The sequence below is a fragment of the Canis aureus genome, chromosome 28 (assembly GCF_053574225.1).
Source record: "Canis aureus isolate CA01 chromosome 28, VMU_Caureus_v.1.0, whole genome shotgun sequence".
NCBI lineage: Eukaryota > Metazoa > Chordata > Mammalia > Carnivora > Canidae > Canis > Canis aureus.
Genome location: NC_135638.1, coordinates 18259484 through 18274019, shown reverse-complemented (window position 1 = coordinate 18274019; position 14536 = coordinate 18259484). Strand labels below are relative to the sequence as shown.

The following is a 14536-nucleotide window of genomic DNA, read 5'->3' as shown; positions in this document are numbered from 1 at the left end:
TTCTCCAGTTGACTTTCTTCACTCAGCATAATACCCTCCAGTTCCACCCACGTCGAAGCAAATGTTGGGTATTCGTCGTTTCTAATGGCTGAGGAATATTCCATTGTGTGTGTGTATATATATACCACAACACATCTTCTTTATCCATTCATCTTTCGATGGACACTGAGGATACTTCTAAATTCTTTTAATAACAAGAGTAAATTGATTGTTTTTTAAAACAAAGAATAATGAAGAGGGAAAAATGAATCTTCAGTGAATTTCAATTTGTTTATAACATTAAGATAAAAATATCCTATGTCCTACCTATCTTATTCTTCATATTTCAACCATATCTCCCACCAATTAGATTTTTTATCTGAACTACTTATCTTTGCGAATAATTTATTCAGTTGTCTCAAAATAATATGCTTTAATTCTCTTTTATATTATATTTTTATTTTTTTAAGTTTTTATTTAAATTCCACTTAGTTAATACACATTGTAATATCAGATTCAGGTATACAAGTTAGTGATTCAACACTTACATGATGAACCCCTGGTGCTCACCACAAATGCACTCCTTAATCTCCATCACCTATTTAACCTGTCCCCCCGCCCCAAAAATAAAAAGTTTCTGCACAGTGAAGGAAACAATCAACAAAACTAAAAGGCAACCTATGGAATAGGAGAAGATAATTGCAAATGTCATTTCTGATAAAATGTTAGTATCCAGAATATATCATTTCTGATAAAAGGTTAGTGTCCAGAATATATAAAGAACTTCTAAAACTCAACACCCGAAAAACGAATAATCCAATTAAAAATGGGCAGAAGACATGATTAGACATTTTTCCAAAAAAAGACATCCAGATGGTCAGCAGATGCGTGAAAAGATACACAACATCAGTCATCATTAGGAAAACACAAATCAAAGCTACAATGAGACATCACCTCACACCTGTCTGAATGGCTAAAATCAACAACACAAGAAACAACAGGTATTGGTGAGAATGTGGAGATAAAGGAACCCTCTTGCACTTTTGGTGGGAATGCGAACTGGTACAGCCACTCTGGAAAGCAGTGTGGAGTTTCCTTGAAAAGTTAAAAATAAAACTACACTTCAATCTGGCAATTGTGCTACTATGTATTTACCCAAAGAATACAAAAATACTAATTCAGAGATACAAGCACCTCACTGTTTATGGCAGCATTATCAACAATAGCTAAATCATGGAAACAGCCCGAATGTTCATCGATTGACAAATGTATAAAGAGGAAGTGGCATGCATATACAATAGAATATTACTCAGCCATACAATATAAGTCAGTCAGAGAAAGACAACATATAATTTCACTCATATGTGGAACTTAGGAAACAAAACAAACATAGGGAAAAAGAGAAGCAAACCAGGAAACAGACTCTTAACTAGTATATTATATTTTTAAATTAGAAATAGAAAGCTTCACCACAAGGGAGATGCTAGGAAGACTAGGTATCCCCAATCATTGGAGGCTGTGATAATTTTTTTCAGTTATTTCTTTAAGGCCTTTTAATATCTCTAATTTCTTTAGTCCTGAATGGTAGCCATTCTTTTAAGATGCATTCATTTATGTAGTCCACTGTCCTCAACCTAAAAATAGTTCCTACAGATAATTCATCACAGACATATGTCAAATTTCTCTTCCAGAAAGTCAAGGAAGGTTTTTTTTTTTTTAATACAGTGTAGGAAAGTTCCAGATGCATATCTATTTATTGTGTATGGAAGAATTTATGTTTATATATTAGAGTGGGAGAATTAGGGAGATTTCATTAAAAGGTACAAATGTGTAACAAGTAGATAAATTAATTCTATGATCTAATCACTGCACAGTGGTTATAGTCAATAATGCTATATTGTGAACTTCAGAGTTGCTAAAAGACTAGATCTCAGTTGTTTTCACTGCAAAAAAAATAATAATTATGTGACATGATAGAAGTGGTAGCTAATGGTATGGTGGTAACCATATTGCAATATATAAATGATATAAATGTGTTAAATCAACAAGTTTTTTTTTCAAGATTTTATTTATTTATTCATGACAGACACAGAAAGAGAGAGACAGAGACACAGGCAGAAGGAGAGGCAGGCTCCATGCAGGGAGCCTGATGTAGGACTCCATCCCAGGTCTCCAGGATTAGGCCCTGGGCTGAAGGTGGTGCTAAACCACTGAGCCACCCGGGCTGCCCCAAATCAACAAGTTTTAAACTTGAAGCTTACTCAATGTTATGCCAATTATATCTCATGAAAATAATTAAAAATTTAAAAATTTATATAGACTGTTGGCTATTAGATCAATTAAGAATAATAAAAATAAAAATCTTTATTTTACATTCACTTATACTCCTCTGATGCTCTTCCTCACATACATCAAGTTTCTGATCTGTATTATTTTCTCTCTTTCTAATGAATATATCTGGCAAGGTAGGTCTGCTGGTAAGAAATTCCCTTAATTTTTGTTTGCTGAGGAAGTCTTTATTTCTCCTTCACATTTGAAGGATAATTTTGTGGGGTACAGAATCTAGGTTGATGGGTTTTTTTTCTCTCAATACTTTAAATGTTCCACTCCACTGTCTTCATGTTTGCATGATTTCTGAGAAGTTGGACATAGTTCTTATCTTTGTTCCTAGAAGTAAGATGTTCCCCACCCCACCCCCGCCTCTGGCTTCTTTCAGGATGTTTTCCTTATTTTTGATTTACTGTCATTTGAAAATGATACATCCAGGTATAGTTTTCTTGGCATTTATCCTGTTTGTTATTTCCTAAGCTTCCTGGATCTGCAGTTTGATGTCTGACATTAATTTGGGGACATTCCATTTCTATTCCATTTTCCTATGTTATACCTTTTGTAGTCATCCCACAGTTCTTGTGTATTTTGTTCTTATTTTTCAATCTTTGTTCTCTTTGCTTTTCAGTTTTGAGGGTTTCTATTAAGATACCCTCAGACTCAGAAGTTTTTTCTTCCACCATGCCCAGTCAATAATGAGCCTGAGGATTTTCATTTCTGTTACAGTGACAATGTTTTTGATCTCTAGCATTTGTTTTTAATTTGTTCTTAGAATTACCATTTCTCTGCTCACATTGCATATTTATTCTTGCATGCTGTCTATCCATTAAAGTTCTTATCATATTAAACATTGTTGTTTTATATTTTTGGACTCATAATTCCAATATCCCTGCCAAATCTAAATCTTATTCTGGTACTTGTTTTGTCTCTTTAAACTGTATTTTTTACCTTTAATATGCCTTGTAATTTTTCCTTGATAGTCACACATAATGTACACTACGCTAAAAGGAACTGGGATAAATAGGCCTTTAGCAAAGTGGTGGTAAAGTGTGTGTATGGGGGAAGCATTTTACAGTCCTACAGTTAAATCTGTCTTTAATGAATCTGTGTCCTTTAGCTGTGAACTTCCCTCTTCTCACTACCTCATTAAATATGGGACATGATGGTTACAGTCTGCTAGAATTGTGTATTTCTCTCCCCCAAGGTAGAACAGGCTGTGATGAAACACCAGTAGTTTAGACCATGATAAAATAGTTTCTCTTGAGTGAAAGTCTTAAGAACCTGGAAGACATTATGCCAAGTTAAATAAGCCAGACACAGAAGACAAACTATATGATCTCACTTACATATGGAATCTTAAAAAGTTGAACTCATAGCAACAGAGTAGAATGATGATTATTAAGGGTTGAGGATAAAGTAAATGAGGATATATTGGTCAAAGGGTGCAAACTTTCAGTTATAACAGAAATACGTTCAGAAGATGTATGTACAGCATGGTGATTGTATACAATATATAATATGTTATATGATATACTATGTACAATGATATACTGTGTACAATATACTGTATTAAATAATAATAATGTGCATTTGAAATTTGCTAAGAGTAAATCTCAAGTGTTCTTACTACACACAAGATATATTTCATATACCACATTATAAATAATATACTTTATACAGTAAGAACAATGATGTATTATACACTCAAAAATAGCAAAGAGAGTAGATCTCAAGTGTTCTCATCACAAAACAAAACAAAAATAGATGACCATATCAGATGATAAATATGTTAATTAGCTAGTTGTAGTAATCATCTCACAAAGTATACATATATCAAAACACTATGTTATCTACCTTAAGTATATCATTTTTGTAAATTTTACTGCAGTAAATCTGAGGAAATAAAGGAATGAGTATGCACGGTCCTTGCTCAGTTAGGAGAAAGATCTGATGGTGAGAGCTGGAGTAGCCACTTTGGTACCAGACACAGAAGCCAAGGGTGATAGTGACAGAGCTATCCTATCAGCCCTGGGACACTGACATCTGGGGTATTTTGTGAATAAGAAATAAACTTTATTTTTTTTTAAGAACAGACTGCTACAGAATATTTCCAGATGGTTCTTTTTCTCCTCCTGCTAGAAACAGGAGGAGATTCTTCTCTGATATTCACTATAAGAATCTGGTTAAATTTCTGGAGGTCAAAATCACGTAAGTATGGGAGCCCCTTGTGATTGTTCACCCCTGGAGTTTTTAACTCTCAGAGTTTTCCACTCTGAACTCATAGTCTGTAAAATTAAAATTCATATTTTCCTACCCCAGCGGTGGTTCCTGTGGAGGATTTTGCCAGAGAGTTTCTGCTCTGGTAAGTTGTGATTCTCTGTATTAACCTGTCTCTCCATTTATGAGGGCAGCAGTAGTTTGTCCTGTGACCTTACTTCTCTGACAGATCTAAGATGAGTTGTTGCTTTTTCAGTTTTTTTGAGCTTTTTACTTGTTCACTCAATCTAGCTCTTTGTAGGCTAAACCAGAATCTGGAAATCACTCTGATTATGCTTTTAACCTCACTTTGTCTGTACTTATACTTCAGGCACTCTAACCAACTTTTAGTTTTACTAATGTTTTTTGTTCTCAAATATGGTCACAGCAAAAGTGAGAAAACTCTCTTAAGAAAATTAGCTTTTGGGCAGCCCCGATGGCTCAGCGGTTTAGTGCCGCCTTCAGCCAAGGGTGTGATCCTGGAAACTCAGGATCGAGTCCCACGCTGGGCTCCCTGCATGGAGCCTGCTTCTCCCTCTGCCTGTGTCTCTGCCTCTCTCTCTCTCTCTCTCTCTCTCTCTCTGTGTGTGTCTCATGAATAAATAAATGAAATATGTTAAGAAAAGAAATTAGCTTTTTGTGGAAAAGAGTTATGGTTAGTGGAGGAATATTGGTGAGACTAGGGTCATGGTTTGATGCACTGATTAAGGAGGATAAGGCAAAGAGCAAACTTTGAAATTACTAGGTAAAGAGAATATAAGCAATGGAGCAAGATACAGAAATGAAAATGAATTTGACATAGTTTTCTTCCAAGGAGGACAGATATTTAAATATCTCATTATTCCTAGACAGTAATTACTGTTTATGATTTGTGCAAAAGGAGCCATAGGCTCAGAGAGTTTAAGTGATTTATTCAAAGTTAAAATGGCCAATGAGTGTAAGATACTGACGCACTAAATATACCAATGACTATCATAATTTGATTTTAAATATTTTACCACAGAAACATTATGCCAAAAAGCTTCATTTACCATGGATTCTGTACCTTAGAACTATTACTCTGTTTTGTTTTGTTTTTTTTTTTTTTTCAGAAGTGAAGTTAGTTTTACAGGGTTATTTTTAACAAAATTGACTCTGCCAGAAATATTTTTTAAGAAAGCCATTAGGCCGTCACGTGTGTAGTGCTATGGTTTCAGTTTGGACCTTTGTTCTACAAAACCATTTCTTCTAATCATGAAAGGATTTTTATACTAAGCACCATTTCATCTTGATTACTTTGGACATGATACAAATATACATTTATATACAGGAAAATAAGGGATGGCATTTTCTTTCAAAATTATCATAGAATAAAATGAAATAGATATGGATAATGAGAAATTCTACTACTAAAGGAGTAGCTGAAACCATAGCACTTATGCAGTAGACTTGCTTTTTCAGTATAATGATGAAATCATGCAGGCACACGATGCGATACATTAAATAATATATCAACTAAGTACTGTTAAATCATGATTTAAATATATTATCCTTGATTGCTGAAGTTGAGAGTGTAGGGAAATCAAGTTGTTCTGAATTTAGTTATATAGTCCTTAAATAAATTATGCTTTGCTAATGCATTTGCTTTTGTACAAAATTTTGTTTTAGACAAAATAAGATTCTAATATAAATACCTAATATAAAATAAGATTACCAAAATATGCTCTTATCACAATGAGAAATGTAATCATTCTCCAGGTCAAAAATATGATCTTGGTAGTACTTGTAATGAAGGTGGCATTGCTTTAGAGTTAAAAGGACATTAGATTTTGTTAAGAGAATCAGATTATACAACAGTCTTTCTCATTAAGCAATCATACAACCTGAGGGTAGTCATATAGTTTTGCCAGATTTCAGTTTCCTAACTGAAAAATGCGAGAGTTACATATAATAACTTTAAGTTTTCCAGTTCTAATATGCAGTACTATGTGGTAAGAGCTTAATACATGCTAAACAATTCATAAACCTTTTCATTTTGTATGTGACAGTTTGTAAGGGAGATATTACTACCACTTACAGGTGGAAAGCTAGATGTTTAGAAAGGTTAAACAACATGTTCCTAGTAAGATACGTAATTAATTATAGAATCAGGATTTGAACCTGCTTTTCAGTCTCAAAAACCCAATTTATTCTATCATGATAACTATTATCTTTGACTAATACTATCTTCTCCCCATTTTTGAACTGATATTTTATTAATCTTTGTTTAAAAAAAAGAAAAAACAAAAGCATTGATTCCTCTTGTTTTCTGAGCAAACAACAAAAAATTCCTGTAACACACAATAAAAGGAAATCATCACTGAAGGGCCGCCCATTGATAAAGCGATGGACAAAGGCTTGTCTCCCTCAGTCTCAGGAAGGATTTAACAACGTTGCTGTGAAGATGCAAAACCTGCAAACCAGAAAGTGACTACCTGTGTTGTTGGCACACTCAGCTGAGTCTACTTACAGTAGGAAAAGCCCAGTTATTTTCAGATACTGAAGTATATCTGCAGATAGTTGATCTCTCTTATAGTATGGGAAGATAAGGGAAATTGAAGTTGCAATAACTAAGCAGGATTGTGGAGGTGATGCAGAGCCATCCCATGAGGAAGGCAATAGTGAAAGGGAATGAAGGTGTACATCTTCCTTGCCCTTCAGATGAAAACTGTCGCTGACAGGTTATAAACAGGTGATGTTGGATCTCTCTTGAGATATGCATCTAATTTAAAATCAGAGAAGATTTTTATGAATAAAATACTCAGAGTAAATTTTAATTGATTCCTTTAATTCATATGCATATTCTTAAAAGACAGTCTTGGGCCTACATAGGATGTATATTTGCTATTGGGATGCTGGACCCTCTGTTCTTCAGAGTCACCAGTCACCCAGTCAGCCAGCCCCTGTCACCACTCCTCAACTAGAAGGAAATGTTACACCACTATAGATCTTGAGATCCGGATTTCAAGGAGCTTCCAAATGCCTCACCTCAGAGTGAGGTAAGATCATTAACTCCTCATAGGTTCAACTTTAACTAATGGGAAAGCAAGAGTTAGTGAAGCCATGCAGATAAATTCCCCCCCTTATCCTCCTATGAATTACTCTGAGATAATTTGTCTGTGTAGCCATTCCAGAAAAGTCCAGCACACAGAGTGACATGGTGACTCTTCACAGCTCATCATGAAATAGTAGTGCGCACAGTAATGTGCTTCACATCTTTCCTTGCCTCACTCCCCTTGACACTCACTCTTGCTCTTCTGGTATTATACTACCCCACAAGTAAAGCATCACCACTAGCATCCTTGCCTCTGATTCTGTTCACTAGGAAATGGTCTAGGACAATAGATCTGCTATTACAGAGATGATAGAGTAATTTGTGAGATCCACAAAGAGTAACCTGGGGGTCTCTCAATTAGAAGTGAGAAGATAGAGTAAAACTCATCTTTATAGATATTCAAGGAATGTTGGATGCAACACCTCATTTAATCTTATTATTCTCATTAAAAAGATAAGGAAACAAAAACTTGGAGAGGTCTGGTGATTTGCCCAAGCCACAACTTTTATAGAACATTGCTGGAATTCAGAATTAGTTTTTTTTTACCCCTAGCTGTTTTTTGACCTTTAAACTATAAACTGTCTATAACTAATAAATGGAGGAGCTGAGAAAAGACACATTTTTTATGCAGACACTCAAATTAAAATTTCACTATGGTAATTCACACATAACTAAATTAGAAGCTCTTCCTTAGAAACAACAGGAGCTAAAATAAAATAAAATATTATAACCATCCTGTCATTGAGTTCCTTCTAAGTTGCGTCAAATAAAATAATTTCATTTAGGAAACATTTTAAAAAGAGTGCAAACTCTTAAAAAATATAACTAGTGTATGAAAAAAAAAACACTTCAATAAAAAAGAAAGAAAAATCCAAAGCCTCATTGTACCTCCGGCATATTGTTGGCAGGTATTTTAAAATCCAAACTCCAGAACTGAATGTTCAAGCTGCTTAAGGGAAATGCCCAGGGGCCATTGGTCTGGGCCTGGACCACCGCTCAGACCCTACACTGGCACAGAGTAGTCAGTGGTGAAATTTTCAGCACAGTTGAAGGCATTTACAGGAAAGCCAAGATTGAAGGTGAAGGGAAATGAGATGGAGGAAATGAAACGGCTGTATTATTCAAATGTGCTGCAGACAAATCTTCAGCTCTGGAAAAATGCACTCTGTAGTTCAGGTAAATGTATTAGGTTAACTGATTCCAGGTGTTTTAAAGGATAATTGATCCATTCAGAAAACATTTTTTAAGTACCTACTATGTGAAAAGCAATGGTATAAAAAAGAATGTGTGAACAGCCTTCAGTCATTTCTGGAATTCTTCCCAAATCCAAATCATCAGTCTTTATTTTATTTTCATACATTACAAAATCAGAATTATTTTCTCCGGTATAATTATTGATTAAGGAACTGGGAAGCAAATATGCAGTCTTTCTATTTACAATCTGTACTTTACTCTCCTTCTCTCCCAGTAACCTGAACCAATTTTACCATGGTATTCTTTTGTGAAAAATTCTATGTTTAAAATGCTTTTGATTTTATTGTTTTCTACAGGGAATTTTCCAGATTTTACTTAGAGAAAGTAAAGTATATTATGAATACTCAGAGAAAATGTCATTGTTTCCAAAAGTAGAAGATCTGGATAAATTAAAACCATAGAACATATTATACTTTGTCCTCAATTCTTTGTGACTGACTATAGAAAGATAATTAATACAACTGAAATAGAATATGTTTGAAATGAAAACAACTGAAGATATTTATTATTATTACTTGCTTTTTGTTTAAGCATATTGTCCTGAAAGAATATTCTTCTAACAGAAGGCATTTAACTTGTAGAACTTTGGTTTCATTTCATTGTGCTGGAAGTGGAACATAATATAGTAACTTCATAATTGTAAAATATATGGTTAAAGTTTCAGACAAAGATTCTTTGTAGACCAAACTTCAGTCAGGCTTTTGAACCCTCTCCTAGGCCCATCTGTACATTTTCTTATAAAATGCAGTATTAGTAAGAACTCTGCTAACTGAATTTACAGAAACATCTCCCCACTTCAATATCTGATTACCCTCAATATCTTATTGGGTTTCTTATCTTCCATCATCCCTCAGGTGATGCCTGATTATGCCCATCTATCTTTTAGATAAGCCAGAACCTCCCTTACCCCTGATATTTTCTCTTAGTAATTTTCTGTCTGCTGACCTCCACCTTGCTCCTGGCTATACATTCCAGGTTGCCTAGGCAATATTCAGAGTTGAGCCCAAACTCTCTTCCCCATTATGGTAGTCACTATACCTATTGGAGTGGCACCCCACCCCTTTAAATAAAATCCTCCTTACTGTGCTTTAACAAGTATCATTAAACATTTTTTCTTTGATGTTCCTCAACTTCATATTTAAAAAAATAACAATGCGATAAATATCCTAGAAGGCAAACTTTTAGGCATATCATTTATTCTTTTGTTGTCTCTGATTGGGTGAGTTCCATTGCCCTGTCTTCGACTGGACTGATCCTTTCTTCTGTTTCATCTAATCTGATATTGAACCCCTCTAATGTATTTTTCAGTTCAATTATCATATTATTCAGCTCTGTGACTTCTGTTTAGTACTGTCTTATATTATCCATCTCTTTGTTGAAGTTTTCCCTTTGTTTTTACATTTTTCTCCCCAATTCAATGAGCATTTTTATGACCATAACTTTGAACTCTTTGTCAAGTAAATTACTTATCTTCATTTTATTAAAGTTTTTTTTTCCCCTGAGGTTTTAACCTTGTCTTTCATTTGGAACATATTCCGCTGTTTCTTATTTTGTTTGACTCTCTACCTTGGTTCATTTATGGTAGATGAAATAACCAGTCTTTCTCTCACTCTTGAAGGCATGGTCTCATGTAGGAGATGAAATCTGTCCTTCATCTCTGCCACAGTTCCTGGTCAACTCTTGAATTTCTTGTGCAAGCAGCGTATTATATTTTTAATAACTCTCAATACTTGAGGATGTGCCAAGACTCATTGTGTTTGATAGGGGAGGACCTAGCACCTAGAATCTTGCTGACTGGAAGCAACTCAGCTTTTAAAAGGCATCATCTTTTAGAAGTATATGAATACATACAGCATTGTTGGACCACAAGCATGAGCCCTCTGGCCCTCAGAGCATGGTGATATAGAAGTGTCCCCTGAGCAGCAGTTCAGAAATTAGGGCTGCAGACTAGGATTTAACTCTTTTTTGAGTGATACTGATGAACTGGAGCAAGGCAGAGGAAAAGCACCAAGATGGCATCCTTACTCTATATTCCTTGAGAGCAGCTCCATAGGCCACTAAATGTGTGCCAAGTCTAAAGTCTGCCTTTCAGGCCAAAGTTCTGGGACAAACAAAGTGGATTCCTTTGAAAGACTGGAGAGTGTGCCTCATCCTATGTCTGCACAGTGCCTGGGTTTGGTAGCCTGCCAAGAACTGTCTCTCCAATTTCCACAGTCCTGTGGGACCCAAGAATGAAACCTCCATGAGCCACCAGAGCCAAGCAATCAAGGAGTGTACGCTGGGCAACAGCTGCAAAACCACAGGAACCAGACATAAAAACCAGGGCACCAGACTCATGTAAAGCATGCCCTATTCCCACCCTAGAGACACTAGTGCACTGGAGCATAGTAGAGGGTGAGTGCAAAGGTCAAGCATATAAAATGTACTGAATTTCACTCACACAAATATTCAAATATGCAAGAAATTAATATAATAGCTTTTATTTAGTTTTTAAGTAATTGAGCTTTCTTCCTCTGATTCTACTCACTTGCTAACGGGAAGAAAATAAAAGGCCAATCTAATCTAAATCCTACTCTGATCTGATCATTAAAACAATCATAGGAAGAGTTCACTCTCCCCCCAAAAATAAACAGCCTCTTAGTCCACTGATGTGTATTGGAAGAAGATTGAAATATGGTCCTTCATAGGGAACCAAACAAGAAGCTAGGACAGGATCTCTACTCTTACTATGTCCCTTACCTTATCTAACACATGTCTTTGTTTCAGGATATAGCAGGAAAAATACCCACTTTCCTCCTCATCTCTCTTTCTTGCCATTCCTAAAGTGAAAGATGCAGTTGGGACTTTTATAATTCTTCCTTTCTGTCATATTTTCTTAATTATCATGTAACCAGCATGCTGTCATAGACAAAAGGTGCATTCTCTCCCCCTTGGGGGGCAACTCTTTTTTTTTTAAGATTTTATTTATTTATTCATAAGAGGCACAGAGAGAGAGACAGAGACATAGGCAGAGGAGGAATCAGGCTCCTTGTGGGGAGCCGGATGCAGGACTCAATCCCAGGACTATGGTATTATGCCCTGGGCCAAATGCAGACACTCAACCACTGAGCCAACCAGACATCCTGGGGAGCAACTCTTAAGAGCTGCTTCCTTCTGACTTCCTAAAACATGCTAAAAAGGGAGGAGGATTACAGGAACCATGAGAAATCCTCTTTCTAGACTAATCTTGCTAGAGAATTCCATTTTGTGCATAAAAACCTGAACATAACTTTATTCCTCCTGTAGCAAAGTATAACCTTTCTCCATTTCCACTTACTTCTACCAGATAAAAGGACAAACACCTCTGGCTTGCCAAGTTGAAAGTCACATCAAAGGAAAAAGAAATAGACTTGATGTTTTTTAAAATGCTATCGCATAACAGTGAAATTCATAAGAATGAATGCATTTCATTAGCATCAGAGAGTACCTTCATACTACTTTACTCTTTACATATTTCCACCATTAAGGCCAAATATTTTTCTATTTTGGATCTTTTATTTTTTCTTTCTTTAATCCACCATTCCTTCTCTGTAATGCCATAACGTTTTTGTAAAATTGTTCGTTGCTGCTGCTTTGAAAATACTAATTTTTCTTTGCCATTTAATTTTAGCTGTGTTCGTGCTTACTATTGTTTCTCCTTATTACCATTGTTTGACTTGTACAAAGTAAAAATATAGGGGGTTGAAATAGGAAGGTATATGATAGAGACATAGATCCTCTTTGATTTATCCAATCCAAATTCCTTCGCATGGGATCAAAAGATGAGGGCCCCTCACCTTTTCTGATGGCTGCCCCTGGCTTCCATTACCAGAGCTTTCTGCTTTTGAGTATATTTCTGTGATTCATGCCACATAATTTTATTTATTTATTTTATTTTTTTCTACTTTTGTTTATTTTTTAAGATTTTGTTTATTCATGAAAGAGACAGAGAGGGAGGTAGAGACATAGGTAGAGGGAGAGACAGGCTGCCCATTGGGAGCCTGGTTTGGGACTCCATCCCAGGACCCCAGGATCATGACCTGAGCCTAAGGCAGATGCTCCACCACCAAGCCACGCAGATGCCACAAATATTCTACTTTGAAAAGTATATTCACAGTTTTTTTAAAACAGTCAGTTTCCCTCTCTGCCAATCCAAAATTATCTGAAAACTTAGCCTAAATTCAATATATTCATAAAATGAGGTTTACAAAATTGAACTTACTTTCCCTTTGGCCTACCTAAAATATTTTACAACAACCAGAATACAAACAAACATGCATATAGTACAACTTTGAGCCAGGCATTGAACTTAATACATATTAATCCATTTATTCCTTGCAACAATCCCAAAAGATAAATACTAAAATTTTTCAGAACATACATATGAAGACACTGACGCATGATGAGTTTAACCAACTCTCCCATAGTTGTACAGCTAGTCCAACATCATTTTTGTAGGGTTTTATAGCCAAGATATATCTTAAATTTTAGGAGATCTCTGAACTGCATGAAATTCCATGGAGAATTTTGTTAGATGTTTAAATGTGGATTTTTCTAGATAGAACATCTCCATCTTTACAGCAGATTTTGAAGGTAGTGTTTCAAAAAGTGATTACAAACTATGCTAAAAAGTTTGAAGTGTTTTCTCCAAGTTACCTAAAAGTGTACTTTTTAATAATTCTTCTCAATGTACATTAGGAATCCAATAAATATTTTTGATTTGACAGAGCATCTGTCTTAACTGAGAAGTATTTGAATTGGTAATAAGAGAACAAGTAAATTAACCAAGCAGAAATAAATGAAATCACAGTTCATTCATTAATCATCCCTACTAAATTGTAATAATAAATGGAATCTAGAAATGTATAGGCACATAGTAGTATTTATCTCAATATAATATTAAAATTATATTTCTCAAAAACATAGCACAACAAAAATGTGTTTTTAGATCAGTCAGTATGTTTAGCCAGTATATCATAACAACAGGTTTACTGAAATTGAAGATGATCTCCTTCACCTTGTTAAAATTGAAAATTTTTTCTATAATTCCTATAGAATACATATGATAATGAATACATATTTGAGTTACAAAATATATTTAAGTCTCTGAGGTTATATGATATCCTTTTCTAACACTTACTTGGCCTTATGTCGGCATATCAGCAAATGTAATTTAGGTAGGTGACTTCATAAGAGCTCTAATTATGACACAGGCACAAACACATGCAGACATATACATGCACACACACAAACATGTCTAATTCATTTTTAAGAAGTATATTTAATAACACCTTCTCTAGAGTTTACTTATTTATATTCACATCAAAATGTGAACTCAAAAAGTATACTTTTAACAAAATCACTTTAATTCTTATCAAGTTGCTTAGATGATTCCTACATAACTAAACATAGCATTCATTCTGTGTTGGCATAATAAATAGAGTAGACAAGAATAATATACATTTATTTTAGAAGTGGTTGGGTTCTCATAACTAGACCAGTCAAGAACATCTAGAAATATGAAATTAGTCATTTAAAACAACTGAGGCCCAGGTGTGACATCTTTGGAGGACAAGATTACAGTCTTAAAATGCCAATGAGAATGGTTTATGTTTACAATTCTTTATG

General features: G+C 34.9%; 1 long non-coding RNA gene across 2 annotated transcripts in view; it reads right to left on the bottom strand.

The window, feature by feature from the left end:
* The window catches only part of LOC144300479 (uncharacterized), an 80006-nt gene extending 65916 nt beyond the window's left edge, over positions 1 to 14090 (bottom strand). Inside the window, exons 1-2 of one of the 2 annotated variants that reach the window (XR_013367153.1) lie at positions 14049 to 14081; positions 7052 to 7303 (exon numbers count right to left, since the gene is read on the bottom strand). This is a non-coding gene — a long non-coding RNA (uncharacterized LOC144300479). Of the gene's footprint in view, positions 1 to 7051; positions 7304 to 14048 lie in introns of both variants that reach the window. The other variant, XR_013367154.1, reaches the window with a different exon arrangement.
* Between the last annotated feature and the right edge of the window lie 446 nt (positions 14091 to 14536).